General features: G+C 43.4%; 1 protein-coding gene across 2 annotated transcripts in view; it reads left to right on the top strand.

The window, feature by feature from the left end:
- LOC115075126 (cholesterol side-chain cleavage enzyme, mitochondrial) overlaps positions 1-15,883 on the top strand; it is a 92,436-nt gene that overhangs the window by 30,935 nt on the left and 45,618 nt on the right. For both annotated transcript variants that reach the window (XM_029575331.1, XM_029575332.1), the window contains one exon: positions 7,807-7,939. The gene's annotated coding sequence lies outside the window, so the exon portion shown is untranslated. The remainder of the gene's footprint in view (positions 1-7,806; positions 7,940-15,883) is intronic.

Below are 15,883 nucleotides of genomic sequence, written 5' to 3'. Positions count from 1 at the left end.
TGGCTGCAATGAGGGGAAGCATTTCCAGGTTGGAGGGGGACATGTTTTGAGTGGGATCAGGGAAAAATGAACTCAGGTCATATTTTTAAATCCATGGGCGTTCTTTTCCATTGAAGGAGGTGCAAAGTCTGTGGCACTTTTTGAAGAGAAAGTCCACGCAGACTCGCCCTTGAAAACTAGGTACAAGGTCTGTGGGTACAAGGTACCTGCGCGCTGAGAGGTAGATTTTTAAAGAAGCATGCGTGGGGGTACATTTGTGCGCGCTACCCGGCGCGGGCAAATGCGCACCCGATTTTATAACATGCGCTCACGCTGCCGCGTGCATGTTAAAATAAAATCCGGGATCGGCGCGCTCAAGGGGGTGCACACTTGTGCGCCTTGCGCGCGCCGAGCCCTAGGGGAGCCCCGATGGCTTTCCCCATTCCTTCCAAGGCCGCTCCGAAATTGGAGCGGCCTTGGAGGGAACTTTTCTTCCGCTCCCCGCCCCCACCTTCCCCTATCTAACCCACCCCCCAGCCCTACCTAAATCCCCCCCCCTACCTTATTTCAAGTATTTTCGCCTGCCATCGTAACTTGAGCGCGCCGGCGGCCGGCGCTCTATCCCCCGCCACAGCCGCTGTGCCGGAGGCCTCGGTCCCGTCCCCGGACCTGCGCCCTGCTCCTGCCCCCTTCCCGCCCCTTTTTCAAAGCCCCGGGACAGACGCGCCTCCCAGGACGTGTGTGCGCCGCCGAGCCTATGCAAAATAGGCTTGGCGCTCACAGGAGGGTTTTCAAAGGGTTACGTGCGTAACCCTTTGAAAATCTATCCCTTTGCATCCAGGCAGACAATTTGAAAATAATAAATGAATATAGTCAGAGAGATAGCTCCAGGCCTGCAGGAACAGGTCGAACCACTCCTGAATTTCCGTTTTACCCTTCCCATCCCATCTCATTTTATTTTGGGATCTGAGGTTGAGCAACAGTGGCTGAGAAGGATCTAGGCTTTTGCTTTACGCTTGGCAAATGACCAAATTGTTCTCTTGTGCTCCAGGTAGACCCTTGAGCTCTCAAGATTTGTGTCATTTTGAAATTCCCTCTTTTAAAGCTGTTCGTTTGCCCAGAGGTTTCTTTTCAGTAAGAGGCCTGTGATGTGGAATTCATTACCATCTTTATTAAGTGATATCACAGTTTTTAGAAAGAAGTGAAGTCTTTCTGTTTCAGACAGCTTTTGGTAGCACACTTAGCAGCTGAGGGCAAGTGCTATTGTCCGTGATGTTTTAATGTTTTATTTTATTATTTAATGCTATATTATTATGTTGTAACCCACTTGGCTCAATAGATTTGTTATATGCGGGCTGTAAATGCCTTTAATAAATAAATATACCCACGTCAGCTTAGTCACCGAGGTGGTGCAAGTTCCAGAGCAGTGATGCCTTGTGTCTGCCCTCTGCCAACAGCTGGCACTGAAATGAATACCATAAGCTGCAGACTTCCTCACAGCGCGCTCGTTTCCTCTTTATCTCACCCTGCACGATACGTGCAGGCAAAGACAACCGTGCTATGCCGGCTCAGTCGACAAATATTTGCCAAGCAACCTCAGTCTGCAGCCCACAAGCTGAGTGCGTCACGTTCTGAACGGAAATTAAAAAAAACAAAAAACCACGAATGGACCGAACCTACGGCAGCTAACGTCAAGCCGCCTGCCTCTTCGTGATTCCAGTAGTGACGTCACGCAGAGCTGTACGTAACCTAGGAGTCGCGTCTGTACTAGTGAATCACGGAAGCAGATCCTCCAGGTTTCATTATCAGCAGAGGAAAGGGAGTGTTGCAGGGCTGCCTGTTTGCACGCTTGCCTCAGGATAGGTATCACGCTGTCTCATATCCTCCATGGAAGATAAACATGCGGTACTAGGGGTGTGCATTCGTTTTGAACTTAAATGTAAAACGCAACTTTTTTTTTTTTTTTAAACTTAAAAAAGTGATGAGGCGAAAACGATCGGATTTCCAACTTATTCAACATAGCTATGTTGAATAAGTTGGAAATCGCGATTGTTGGTCCTAAATAAAAATTTAAACCCCTCACCCTCCTTAATCCCCCCCCCCAAGACTTACCAAAACTCCCTGGTGGTACAGCAGGGAGTCAGGACGCCATTTCTGCTCCTTTGCGAGGAGCACGTGACGTCGGCGTCACGTGATTCCCCGCGCGATCGCTCCGGGATCCTCGTTGCACCCAAAAGGAACTTTTGGCCAGCTTGGGGGGGGCCTCCTGACCCCCCCAAGCTGGCCAAAAGTTCCTTTTGGGTGCAACGAGGATCCCGGAGCGATCGCGCGGGGAATCACGTGACGCCGCGTCACTCCGACGTGACGCTGACGTCACGTGCTCCTCGCAAAGGAGGTCAGAAATGGCGTCCTGACTCCCTGCTGTACCACCGGGGAGTTTTGGTAAGTCTTGGGGGGGGGGGGGGGGGGGTTAAGGGGGGGGGGGGGTTTAAATTTTTATTTGCACGTATGGACATAGACTCAACTTATGGAATTCTCCATATGTCCATATTGACCGCAAATGGGACCCCTTTTCGACTTATGGACTTATGAACATAAACTTTTGCTCTGCACATCCCTATGCGGTACTCAAGAATTTCAGGCCAGTTTCCTCCCCCCCTTCATTTCAGTAAAGTAAGCTTTCTGTCTAGACTGTTCCTCCTTGGCGGATTTTATTATCACATTCTCATCTAGCACCGGAAGCGGCTTATCAGAACAGTCTGGACATAGCGCCGCATTTTTGGGCCGAACGGTAAACCCCCTCCTCCCCCAAGGCCTAGACTGCATGGACCTTACCGACCAATAGCAAGGCCAGCCCAGGTCCAAACTACTGCTGCAGACCTCGCGCATTGAAAAAGGCGTCCGTGTCAAACGTCTTCACTGAATTTTTTTCTTTATGGATTTTTGCTCATTTTAGCTCAGTTTTTAAACTGGGGGACTGCAAATGTATCTACTGAAAGTACATGCAAGGATTTCAAAATGAAAGCCCCACGCTGCCTCTTTTTCCATGGGGTTAAAATACCTGCACTGCCTCAGGGCCGGCTGCTGTCATTTTGTTGTAAGGTCGTTTGTTCAGCTGCACAACAAAATGGCACCAGGCATTCCGCGTTGGGAGCCAGCGGGGCAGGAGCAACTGAGGATCGCTCCTGCCCTTTTATACACTAAAAATATGAATTTTTGATACTATTTTGTTTTATTTTTTTGGGGTATTGTTTGTTGTGTCTGCTGTTTTGAAATAGCATAGAGAATCTGGCTTGTGGCCTCCAGTTCAGTTTTTGCTAATAAGTTTCTATTTATACTTTTTGGTTGTTCTATTTTGTAATTGGTGAGGGTCTGCTTGTGTTCTGCCCGTGTGACTGAGGTGAGATATTCTCCTGTGTTTTATTACCTGTCCTGGAATAATATTTGCAGTGTTGCCTTTTCATAGGTGAGGGATTGTTACTCATTGAGTGCTGGCAGTTAGTGCTGTTTTAGTAGGGAGATATATTGTAATTGTAGTTCAGTTAACTCATGGCTTTTTGAGAGCCAGTTCCACCCCAACACATTTATTTATTTATTTATTTATTTATTTAAAGAGTCTTCTATACCGATGTTAGTCGAAACATCACCTCGGTTTACATGGAACAAAGCAACGGAAATTACAAGTAACAGGGGAAGGGTAAGAGGTACAAAAAACCAATAGGAGAGCAGAGAAGCATAGGAACAAACAACAAGTGAACTATAATGTCATAAGAACAACATGAGAGTAACACATGTTACAGGAGGCCTAATACCATATGGGTTCCAATTGTTTGGGGTTTTTTTTTTTACAGGATTTCTGGTTGGCACCACAGCAGTGCATGTAAATATAATATAATATATAACATTTAAGTGATATTTTCACCTCAGAAGATGGCACTTTGTTCTTTTTCATGCAAAATCTATTATAGATGCATAACTCTTAATTGTATGCGTAAAGAGGGCTATACATGTGTGTGCAAAGCTATAAGGTTTGCCTGGGGCGTCTCATACTCTTGTAGCGACTGTGGGCACCAGGGAAGGGGATGAAGGCCCTGGGTGCTGTTGGGTGTCAGTTTTTAAAGTTCAGATTGCTGGAGGGAGCCGGAATCTTGTTTGGTGGGCCCAGGACAGAGACTGAATGAATAGGGCTGGGGGGTAGGAGGAGGCAGCACGGTAATTGTTCACACAAGGGGGCAAAAGAAAGCTACCACTGGCCCTGTCCTGTGCCTTCTCATGTTGCAAACCCCTGGCTCCCCCCAGAAAATAACAGCGCAGAAGAAAGAAATATTTGGATCGGTTCTGGGGGGATTTCCATCGCCGTCTCCTGGAGGTTTTTGCCGGGGCGTAATTTTTTACACACCGTTCGGATTTTTACCAAAGACACCTACTGATCGACAGTACTCCAGAAATAGCCCTGTCCCATCCTAGGATTATAATCCAGGCCTGGTTATAGCCCCATCTTCCCCCTTCCCCAGCAGACTGCTCCCTTTCATCCCGGTAAGGTTATCAAAGCCTTGATGCCCGACATTCTGATTGTTGAAAGAAATTTGCTTTATTGGACAGGAATGGAAGGGGATAATAAATTATACAACTTTAAAGGAACAGCAGTAACTCGATCGCTTTTAGTTAGCGGAATTGTGAATGGTATTATTTAAAACTTGGTTTCCCCTGAACTGTGGTCTCTCTACTGCGGTGTTGCACTCAGCACTGGTAGCTTTCTTTAGACTTCTTTTCCTATTTTTGGAACATCCTGGGCTGTTAATGTTTTTTGTTTTTTTTTCTATTTCTTATTATGGCAGCATAAAAATAAGACTTACGGCTAAGACACTCTGACTCTTGACAGTGAGCCAGAGGTATTTCTGGTTGGTAATTAACTGTAAACAAAGACATTGTGGGACAGGGAGCTGGATAAAAGGAAATTAGTGACTCCACCAAATTAGGGTAAACTGAAAAAAGAAACGAGAGGTTTTGTTTTTGGTTGGTGGTCCTTTAGCAAAAATAAATTGGACTGTCTTGTGGGTGTTTTTTGGGACTCCTATTGCGGCTGATGAGCTTGGACATGTCTTTGTGAGGCCACCTCATTTCTCACCATGGTCCCTTTGCCACCTGCCGGATTCACTCGGTGATGGGACTGAGCACTGCGTGGGACACCACATTTTATGAGTTGGGTTTATTATTAACTTATAGAACAATCTGTATATTATTTGCAGCCACACTGAGGGAGGGCAGTTTTCAGACAGGCAGTTTATGCACTTGAATCACTTTTTACCTGCAGAAATGATTTTCAAAATTGTCCTCTTTAAGCAGGTTGACATGGTTGATGATAAACCTCATGATTTATGGTCTTTCAGAACCCTGTTTTCTTGTAGCAATCAATAACCCAGTGGAAAGAATATATCAAATATATTTGGTGAGGTTAATAAATTTACAGCTTAGAATGCTTTTGATAGGATTGAATGGGATTTCCCGATATCGTAACTTTTTAAGCATTGACTGCGAATGTGCCCGGCCACGCACATAAACCCCGGGATTTACGCACATCGGGCATTTAAAATCTACCCGAACGTGTGCCGCGCAATTTGATGTAGACGAGGCAATTTCTGCAGGTTATTGTGATGATGGGTTTGTCATTTCTTTGTTGAAACTTTTTAAGTCATAAACGCTGCTCCTCTTCAGCATGCGGCCAATGCTCCTCCTCTTTCCTGCCTGTGCGGCTCCGGCAACGTTTTTCTTCCGGGGCTGCACAGGCAGGAAGGAGGAGGAGCACCTGCAGGTTTGGACATGACCTTTTTCTTCAGGCCGTGGTGGGATAAGTTCAACCACGGCCCCGCCGATGTTCCTGCTGTGCGCCCCCTCAGTACACTACTGGTAGGGAGAGAGAAAGGGGGGTTAATAGCAGCAGGTAGGATTAAATGGTAGCATGACTACAAATTTAGCTGCATTTAGCTGTATGAAAGAGAGCCCCAAGTAGAATGTGTGTCATGAAAAGGGTGTCAGTCCCTTGAACCTATGTCTGTGTTTGCATTATTTAGTGTAGATGGAGATAGGTGGTGACTAAACCCCTGGTCCAAAGAAAGAAGTGAGATTGAGAAGATGCCTATGTTGTGGTCTCCAGGGTCACCTCCCTGACTGTAAAAAGCAAAGTCATGCAATGAGCTTTGAAAATAGGAATTTAGGCCACAATGACTTACTAGTTGCCAGGCCCTCAATATTTGGTCATTATCAAACTCCTCAGAAATGTAGAATCCAAAATTGTTCCTGCCAGTTTAATCTGGCTAGGTGATCCTCTCCTCATGTCAGTGGTTGTACTATTTCCAAAATCCTCTATTCCAAATTACTAAAGGAGTGAGATTTACCGCTCTTCCATGCTACAGCATTGCATGGAACTAGCAAGGTAGATGTAAAACAATAATAAGGCAGGCCAAAAATGAATTGGCTGCAAAAACTATTAATTAAAATATTTTCACGTACATCAAACACAACAAGCCTGCAAGGGAATCAGTTGGAACATCAGATGATCTGAGGACAAAGAGAGCGCCATCACAGAAAAACTAATTTAATTATTGCTTCAGTCTTTTCAGAAGATGATATTTAGGGAGATTCCCACAACGAAACTCTTCTTTGAAGATAATGAGTCAGAGGACCTGAAGCAAATCACTGTTAAAGTGAAGGATGTTTTAGAGCAAATTAACATGATAAATTGTAAAAATTCACCAGAAATTGATGGTGAATTTTTCTGAAAGAGCTCAAATATGCCATTGCAGATCTGCTCCTGTTAATGTATTTAAGATCCATGAGTTGCTTATTCAAAGGGATTTGTCTGGGTAACTTTGAGTTAGTTAATCCAAAAGGCAAAGTCAAAAAATAATTAAAGATGAATATGGTTATGTATTAGTTTGGGTTATCAGCAAGCCATGTCGCGTGCAGTTAAATACGCTGCCACCGAACTGTTCAATGATTCCCCTGGACCTTGAATACTTTTTATGAGTGTTTTGTTAACAAGTACAATAAACAATGTTATTTTCAATATTTAACGAAACTCCCAACATCAACCGATGTTTTGAAAAATGACTGCTTCAGGGGCTAAATTTAGAAGAGATACTTGTCAGCAAACAGAGTTTTCAACTATCATAAAAGACCCAGTTGTAAGGGAAGGCGGACCCCTGTGCTTTAGTGTGGTTGGCACAACCTAGAGAGCAAACCTCCTAGGTCCACACCAACAGCCGGCAGATGAAGCCTGGAACAGGGTTGGACTGGACCTTTACCTATAGCAGCCCCTTTCCCCGCAGGTTGAGCCCTTGAGTTCCAGGGGCCAGCAGGACTTAGGTGAGAGTCCCTCAGGATATGGTGAGATGGGGAGTCCGAGCTCTGGCTGAGTTAGGGTAGACTGAGGACAAGAGTGGTCAGTTGTAGTTCATCATACTTAACCAGACTAAGTCCCCTGGTTTAAATTGTGGGGCAGACCATTATTTTTTGTCTGTCTGTCATTTAAAATAGTCAGCCGCCTGGGTAAGTAGACGATTGCTCCTTTGCCAGAAGTCCTGAAGATCTTGAGTAGCAACGTTAGTTGCTGGACAAGGTAACTGAAAGTGGGACAGGGAGAGGAGCCTGGGGGTGTTTGCAATAGACAATCTAGAAAGGCAATGAGCATGTATAACTGTCTAAATAATTGTTACGACAGAATTTTGCCAATGGGAGAAGAGTAGTCCAGTCATCCTGCCTTTCATTGGATTTTAGAACATTTTTGAGGATTTGATTGACTCTCTCTTTTTGTCCATTTCCCTGCAGATGATAGACTAACGTAAACTCCAAAGTGATTCCAAACTTCTTGCAGACAAAGAGGCTGGACAAGATGAGACAGGCTGGAGAGACAAGGAGAAGCAAGGAGACAGGAACACTGGAAACACGCACTACTTGGATGGTAGGAGACCCATTGCTGAGGCAAAGAATGGGAGTCATGGCAGGGTTTAAATACCCAGGTGCAAGATGTCATCAGGGGGTCACTGGCACTGGCTTTTCCTGTCATGGAGGCTATAAAGGCTGGCATGGTGCAGCAATGGAAGGGGGGACCGTCTGGCAGCATCTGAGCTGTGAAACAGGGATGATGGCATCTTTAGGTGATGGGAGGTGAGTGTGGTTGTTTCTGTACAACAGTATATAAAAACTGTATAAATAAATAAAAAATAAATTCTCTCAACCGTCCAAAATCTCACCAGAATCTCACTATGGACTGGCCAGAAAATGGAGTCCATGCCCCTTTTTGATCAATAACTTCTGAATTAGCTAGACAAACCCCAATATTTATTTATTTTTATTTATTTATTTATTTATGCATTTAAAAATTCTTATATACCATCTATACAATTTGTGGTGGATCTAAGCGGTTTACAAGAAAACAAGGAGAACAAACATAATAATTAAAACATCATTATAGTCAGAGTTGACAATACATAAGAACAAAGCTAAATAAAATAGAATTAGCGTAATGATCAACAGTTAAAAGAAAAATTATTTAAATATCTGGCTCCTGTAACTAGATACATTTTATCCGGCTAAGTTACTGACCAAATAAAATTTATCTAGATAAATCAGAGTTGTTCTGGTGGCGTTCCAGGATGAAGTTAACATAGTTCAATAACTTATTTGGCTAACTCCGATATTCATAGATAGGCAAGTAAGAAAATGTGGAAGGTATGGTGGATGCATGCCCAACCTTAGGCAGAAAATGCAATAAGTGCCAGAAAGTTGTCCACTTTACAGTAGTATGTCACATCAAGAAAAAAGTAGTCACACAGAAAAGTGAGGAGCTGTGGTTTCTAGGTCCTATAATTTGGTTTGTCTTGTTGCAGATAATAGATAAATATTGGAGGACATAGAATGTATGGCTTTTAAAAAATGATTAAATAAACTGTACCCCTGAACGTAAGAGCATCTCCCACTGCTTCTAATAGAGCCCTAAACTCGAGGACTTGCAAGAAGCACTCCAAGGAGTTATACGAGTACCCTGCTGGCACTTGTTGGCTCACTCCATTATCCCATCTAAAGTCTAAAGGGTTGCAGTTATGAATAGCCTGCATTGCTGCAAGTTAGTTTTCAAATCAGATGATAGGAACTGCCCTCATACACTTGCACCTGTTTCTGTGTGCAGCCAGTTGGGAGTCAAAAGAATGCATTTAGTTTCAAAAAAATCAAATCTCTGCATGTAATTTTACTCCCCTGAGCTAAATACACCCCCAGGAAAACCTCTTTTTAATCTGGCTAAAGGTGTATGCGCTAGGAAAGTCCGCTTATCCTTTTAGCTGCTGCTGTGAAGGGGGCGGGGGAGAGGGTGAATTATCACCCAGGGCAATCTAGCTGGGTAACTCCCTCTGTGAAAAATGTCTCTTACTTTCCATTCAGAATGGAGCAGAAACTCGTTTCCCATGATAATACCGCCACCTGCTGGAAAAACCCAAAAACTGCAATTATTGCAGTCTAAAACTTTTTCATTTCCTGGGCTCTGGCTGGCGCCGCTTCCCACTTGATCAGTGTAAGAAGAGTCAAATATTTCAAACCTTTTTTCCTCAGGACCCAGTGGAAGGAAAACGCGTAACACTCCCTATAACTCAAACCATAAAACCTTCTGCCTTGAGCTTTCCTCAGATAATGAAGTCATGAGCGGCTGAAAAATGTTCTTTTGTCTTTTGTTTTCATTTTTCTTTTTTGCGTTTCATTTACATTCCATTTCATTTTATGCTGTTTTGTTTTAGGGTACACTAAAACCCACTTATTGTGTGTTAACAGGATTTAACAGGTGCTACATTTCTTTAGGGTACACTAAAACCCACTTATTGTGTGTTAACAGGATTTAACAGGTGATACATTTCTTTAGGATACACTAAAACCCATTTATTGCATGTTAACAGGATTTAATCAGTCCTGTATTTCTTTAGGGTACATTAAAACCCATTTATTGCATATTAAAAGGATTTAACAGGCACTAAATTTCTTTAGCGTACATTAAAACCCATTTATTGCGTGTTAACAGGATTTAACAGGTGCTACATTTCTTTAGGGTACACTAAAACCCATTTATTGCGTGTTAACAGGATTTAACAGGTGCTACATTTCTTTAGGATACGCTAAAACCCATTTATTTTGTGTTAACAGGATTTAACAGGTGCTATATTTTTTAGGGTACACTAAAACCCATTTATTGCGTGTTAACAGGATTTAACAGGTGCTATATTTTTTAGGGTACACTAAAACCCATTTATTGCATGTTAACAGGATTTAACAGGTGCTATATTTTTTAGGGTACACTAAAACCCATTTATTGCATGTTAACAGGATTTAACAGGTGCTATATTTTTTAGGGTACACTAAAATCCATTTATTGTGTGTTAACAGGATTTAACAGGTGCTATATTTTTTAGGGTACACTAAAACCCATTTTATTGCATGTTAACAGGATTTAACAGGTGCTACATTTTTTAAGGTACACTAAAACCCATTTACTGCATGTTAACAGGCTTTAACAGGTGCTAAATTTCTTTAGGATACACTAAAACCCACTTATTGCGTGTTAACAGGTGCTATATTTTTTAGGGTAAAATAAAACCCACTTATTGTGTGTTAATATGATTTAACAGGTGATACATTTTTAAGGTACACTAAAACCCATTTATTGCGTGTTAACAGGATTTAACAGGTGTTAAATTTCTTTAGGATACACTAAAACCCACTTATTGTGTGTTAACAGGATTTAACAGGTGATACATTTTTTAGGGTACACTAAAACCCATTTATTGCATGTTAACAGGATTTAACCAGTGCTGTATTTCTTTAGGGTCCATTAAACCCCAATTATTGCATATTAAAAGGATTTAACAGGCACTAAATTTCTTTAGGATACACTAAAACCCACTTATTGTGTGTTAACAGGATTTAACAGGTGATACATTTCTTTAGGGTACACTAAAACCCACTTATTGCATGTTAACATGATTTAACAGGTGCTATATTTTTTAGGGTACACTAAAATCCATTTATTGTGTGTTAACAGGATTTAACAGGTGCTATATTTCTTTAGTGCACCCTGAAATAATGAACATTCCCTAAATGAAACCCACGGCAGCACATCCCTCCTATATAAATGAAGGGCCCTAGGGCCGGTGTTAGAGGTGGGTAATCTGTGCAATCAGAGGCAGCGCAGAGGATTTAAAGGGGGCACCACTGCAGCACTCCAGGGGGTACCTACCTTAGCCATGGATTACAGAGCACTGCTGTTATGGGTACTGGAGGAGTTTTCAAGGGGCACCAGCACAGAAAGCATTCCAAGAGGACCTCCATCCCCATCCCTGGCTACAGGGGGCACTGTTCCTCCTCCTTGCATGGAGCCCCACACTTGCTAAAGGCAGCTTTGAAGGGGCAATCACTGCTAGCTATATCCACTCATGTCAGGTAATAACTAAAGTTTAAAAACAACAAGAGTGTACAAAAAAGATAAATAGATAATAAAATCTATGAATACATAAATATTTTAAAATAGTGACAAAATATTACAAATTACAGCATGTTTGCAATAAAATCAAAGATAAAGTTAGCACAATAATGCATCCCAATATACCCAACATGCCCATGTTTCGACAAGATGTCCACTTCAGGAGTGATTATGTAGTTGATCGTCCTTATTCCCTCCTAGATAAGAGGAGAAGAGGTTGACCACTGGTTCATAAATCAGTTTAAAAATCACAAACCTGAAAACTGCTGTAAAAATTCCAAAGTACCCAAAGGAGCACCGGAAATGGTAAAACGAATATTCTTCCTTACTCATCTGCAAACAGAAATCATAGCTCCCAGTGGACAGTCTGCTACGGGTGTATTTGATTTGTACACATATGTATATTTTACACTAAGTATCCCACCCATTTAATTCCAAAGAATTGCCCAAAGCGGCTTTCAATATAATATAATAAAATGCAATACAATTCATAAAATACAAATAAAAATTTGGAGAACGATGTCGTGTTTAATTTGTGGCATTAGGAGGTTGTGTCAACTTCTGTTCACTACTTCACTTGCAGATTCCTTGCAATCTACTATTTAACCAGGGGCGCACACATTTTTCCACACATCCGTACATGACATTTTGCAAAGCTTGTACATTATTTTAGTTACCTGCACAAAATAGCAGGCGCAAGGAGCACAGGGACTCCAACATGCATATCTTAATTTTCAAAAGGAAGCCATCTAAGTAGTTTCTCTCAAACTTTGTTTTATTAAATCCAATCATTAACAGCAAATGAACACAAATATATATTATTCAGTGAATTTGTAACAGATCCCAATGAAACTGTTTGGGTATTTTTTTTTTACACTTAAGGGGCAGATTTTAAAACATACGCGTGGGCATAAATTTGTACGCGCAACCTGGCACGCACAAATGTACGCCCGATTTTATAACAAGCACGCGCAGCCGCGCGCATTTTATAAAATCAGGGGTCGGCGCCTGCAAGGGGGTGCACACTAGTGCAAATTGCGCGCGCCGAGCCCTCAGGGAGCCCCGCTGGCTTTCCCCATTCCCTCCCCCCCCACCTTCCCCTCCCTGTCCCGCCCCCCAGCCCTAAAGAAAACCCCCCGTACCTTTGTTTTGGAAGTTACGCCTGCCTAACCTGCATGCGCCGGCCAAGCGTTGGTGCACGATCCCCTGGCACAGCGGCAAATGGCCGCTGTGCCAGAGTCCTCGGCCATACCTCCCGGACCATACGCCCTGCCACGCCCCCGGACCGAGGTGAGGGTGGAACTTCCCACCCCCCACCTTCCCCCTCCCTTCCCCTACCTAACCCGCTCCCCAGCCCTACCTAAACCCCCCCATACCTTTGTTTTGCAAGTTGCGCCTGCCTCTGGGCAGGCGTAGGTTGCGCGCACTGGCCGAGTGCCGGCGCGCGATCCCCCGGCCTAGAGGCCCTACGGAGGCCTCTAGCCACGCCCCCGCCCTGCCCCAGTTCACCCCCAACCCGCCCCTTTTTTCAAGCCCTGGGACATATGCGTGTCCTGGGGCTTGTGCGCGTCGCCGGGCCTATTTATTTATTTATTTATTTATCTACCTACCTATTTATTTATTTATTTATCGTTTTCTATATACTGGTGTTCCTGTATGAACTACAAATCACATCGGTTTACATTAAAACATTGAAACAGATCTCCCGGAGACGGTACATGGAATAGGGGGTACATAGACTTGGATGCAAAAACTTGGAAAGGGGGAACTATTCTAGCTTAATGTAAGGATTGGGTCATAAAACTAAACAAACAGATGTGAGTGCAGAGTAAATGTACATTGATACCTAGGAGCAGATAAAAGATGTTGCATGAGAGAGTAACAATCCTATGCAAAATAGGCTCGGCACGCATAACCCCAGCTGGATTTACGCGCATAGGGCTTTTAAAATTTGCTCCAGAGTGCTGCCATCACCCCATCTCCATGTGGCTCTGTATGCTGTCAGCAACGCCATGCTCCCTCTCTGGCAGCAGGATGCCACTAACTCTGCTCCTGAATTGGACTCCCTAGGCACCCGCGACCCTCCTCCAGATTTAATGAGACCGCACTGGGAAATGCTCCACGACTTCCTGGACATCCCCTCCAGTGTCTTGGCAATAGGTCTCCTCCTTCTGAATAGTGGTTTGCCATTCCTGCATTCTTGCGTTCCTGCCTCCTGTGTTCCTTGCCTTCCTTCTTTCCTTGGACTGATCTTGGCTTTCACTTTGGAGTGGAATTTAACCATGAGCTACGCTGCCTGCCTTGACCCTTGCCTGACCCACGACCTTGAGCTTACACTGCTTGCTCCTGCCACCAACCTGTGCACCAACTCCATCTCTTCCCGGATTTCCATTGCTGCAGAGGCTCCACCTATGTCCAGCTGGTCCCAGCACCCAAGAGCTCAACCTAAGGGGAACATGGATTGGTAGGGGTGAAGCTCCAGCTGTGTCTCTGCTCTCCACCAGCCTCGCCTACTGACAGTGGGGACCTGTGGGGCTCCTCTCCACAGGTAGCTCCAACTCCCTCTCTGTCCAAGGGTCCACACTTTCTTCATTTCCTTTAGGACTTGACCATAGAAGCAGTCCTGTGCTTTTTCCCTTATGTCTGCATATCAGTAACCCAGACCGTAGAAGTCTGGGCCCTTAGTTGTTGTCTGAATCCAATTCCTCTTTTCCATCCTGCCATCTAAGGGGGAAGTAATGTTGCAGTTGCATTAAAAACATCAAGGCATATCGGTTAAGGGTAGTAATCTCTACGCCTTCTGCTAAGAGTAGTATCCACCATACCAGCAAGTCCCCCCCCACCCCCACCCCCATGCTTTTCTTCTGGCAATGAATTCCAGAGCTTAACTCTGTGCCGAGTAAAAAATAATTTACTTCAATTTGTTTTAAATGAGCTACTTGCTAACTTCATGGAGTTCCCCCTAGTCCTTCTAATATCTGAGAGAGCAAATAACCTAATTCAGGTTTTCTCATTCAGCTTGACATATCAAGCTGAATGAGAGAGCCAGTATTTGTCGATATTGCGGATCATGAGATGTTGTTACATCGGCTAAAATGAATAGGGTTAGGCAGTATAGTTTTGTCTTGGTTCCAATCTTTCTAAAGTAATAGGTGGCAGTGAGTTTCAATAGGACAAAATAAATCTAATTGGGTAACCTGCAATGGGATATCTGTCAAGGATTAGTCTCTATTATCAGTTCTTTTTAATTTGTACATGTCTCCTTTTTGTGATATTTTCAAGTCATTAGATCTAATGCACTTTTACACACACACACACACACACACACACACACACACACACACACACACACACACAGTGTATACACAGTACTCAATAATATAGGATCATTAACATTAACATCTATTTCAACCAATTAAAAAGTCATTGGAAACCAGCTCATAGTCCAGGGCAAGTCAAAACCAAAGGTTTTGCCCATCCGGCACTGTTCATCTCATTGAGTAGCTAAGCCATTTATTCCAATCATTGCTGGTAGAAACAACCACATTGTTTTCCTTTTCATATAAAGCATCAAAAACAATATGCAAACCTCACCCTTTGTGAAAATTCAAAATCAAACTTTCAAAAACAATCGTACCAAGTGCATTTTTAGAAAAAAAAATTCCCCTTCTCCGATAAAGGCCCTCATTTTACCCCAAAAGGCTTCTTCAGGGATATGGCACACAGAGGAGCAATTAGCATGCAGTTGACTTCAACAAATCTTCAGATTCTGCAAAAGTTGCTTCACCAGCAAGAAATCTGCATGCCGGATTTCTAAACATAAAATACGCACAATCGCTAACCCAGACTTATCTCAATTTGCTAACTTGAACTCATTTCAAACAAAGGGCAACACCCCTCTAAGCCACAAACCAGCAGCATACGTGGAGCTTTCACCTGCTACCTTCCCTCACCTCCATGGAACTGAAACAGTAAAGCTAACCTGTTACCACCCAACCCAAATCACCCGTTCCAACAATGGAGCCACAACGCATCATCCCAGAGCCTTTCATCTATAAAAATGCAAAAGACAAGGTAAGACCACCAGGAGCTACTCTTTGCCAAGAGAAAATAAAAAAATTGCTCATATTTTTTGAACCCTGCAGAAAATCCCCTCCTCATAGCCACTGAGCTTGCTGTATAACAAAAAAACACCACTGATGTGCCTCATGTTGTGCAGTCTGCCAGGGTCTAACTAACGGGGCTTCTCTGTTATTAGTACGTAGGCAACTCCACGTCCAATATCTGACTTCTTGCATGGACATAAAATTGCATAGACCCGCTCAGTGTTAAGGTCAAAGGAATCTGGTAAATATTGCATAGGCAAGGTCAGATGTTTAAATA

Source organism: Rhinatrema bivittatum, chromosome 13, assembly GCF_901001135.1.
Source record: "Rhinatrema bivittatum chromosome 13, aRhiBiv1.1, whole genome shotgun sequence".
NCBI lineage: Eukaryota > Metazoa > Chordata > Amphibia > Gymnophiona > Rhinatrematidae > Rhinatrema > Rhinatrema bivittatum.
The sequence above is the reverse complement of the archived record's forward strand: the minus strand, read 5'-3'. Positions and strand labels throughout refer to the sequence as shown.